We start from the raw sequence: 1,203 nt of genomic DNA on the forward strand, positions 1-1,203 counted from the left end.
GGGATAGTGCTAGGTTCAGGCTGAAGGTTAGCATTAGGGTTAGGGTTAGGGTTAAGGTAATGGATAGGGTTTGAGCTAGGGTTAGAGCTAATGTTGTGGTTAGGGTTTTTTCTAGGGTTAGGGTTAGGTTTAGGTTTATTGTTAGGATTAAAGTTAGGGTTAAGTTTAGGGTAATGGTTGGGGCTAGGTTTAGGGTTAGAGGTAGCATTAAAGCTATGGTTGGTGGGCCTGGGGTTGTGGCTCAGTGGTAGAGCGTTTGCCTAGCATGCAAGAGGCACTGGGTTCAATCCTCAGCACCACATAAATGTAAAATAAAGATATTGTGTTCACCTAAAACTAAAAAATAAACGTTTTTAAAAAAAAAAAAAATTAAAAAAAAAAAAAAAAAAGCTATGGTTGGGTCTCAGATTAGGACTAGCTTATTACATTTGGTTATGTTAGGGCTCTTGTTATGGATACGGTTAATGTAAGAACTAGGGTTTTGATTAGGCTTGGTTTTAGGGTTACATTTAGGACTAAGTCTATTTTTAGGATTAGGTTTAGGTTTAGGGTGATGGTTTGAACTAGGGTGAGTATTAGGGTCAGAGTAAGGGTCAGAGTTCATTTTAGTGTTAGGGATAGGACTCGAATTAGGGTTGGCTTGGGCTAGATGTAGGGCTAGGATTTGGTTTAGATTAAGGGTTAGGGTTAGTTCTATGTCTCAGTTTTGCTTTTTGGCTAAGGCTAAAGTTAAGGGTAGATTTATGATTAGTGTTAGGGTTATTGCTACTGATAGGGTGAATTTAGACTTAGGGGTAGATTTAGAGTTATGATTAATTCTATGGTTAGGGCTATGGCTAGGTTTAGAGCTAAGGTTAGGGCTAGTGTTTGGGTTATGGTAAGGGAGAGGGTTAGACCTAGGAATAGTGCTAAGGCAAGAGTTAGAGTTTGTCTTTGTGCTAGGGTTAGGTTTAGGGTTAGGGATAAATTAGGGCTAGAAATAGGTCTACAGTGGGTGTTAGGCTTAGACCTAGGATTAGGGCTATGTTTATGGTTAGGTTTAGGGTTAATTTTTGGTTAAAGGATGTCTCTTTGATTTTCACCTCCATTTCCCTTTACCCATAGGGGTCAAAATCAAGTGAAACCTTAAAATACACAGTGTTAATGATAGCGAACCATTGAACTGAGAAGAGCATACCTTGGGAGAATACTAAGGCTAGATTA

At 39.0% G+C, this 1,203-nt stretch overlaps 1 non-coding gene across 1 annotated transcript; it reads left to right on the top strand.

Moving 5' to 3' along the window:
- Positions 1–229: 229 nt before the first annotated feature.
- Trnaa-agc lies at positions 230–302 on the top strand. Its single transcript has one exon. It is a non-coding gene; the product is annotated as a tRNA-Ala (tRNA).
- Positions 303–1,203: the final 901 nt, after the last annotated feature.

The sequence above is a fragment of the Marmota marmota genome, unplaced genomic scaffold (genome assembly GCF_001458135.2).
Source record: "Marmota marmota marmota unplaced genomic scaffold, marMar, whole genome shotgun sequence".
Classification (NCBI taxonomy): domain Eukaryota; kingdom Metazoa; phylum Chordata; class Mammalia; order Rodentia; family Sciuridae; genus Marmota; species Marmota marmota.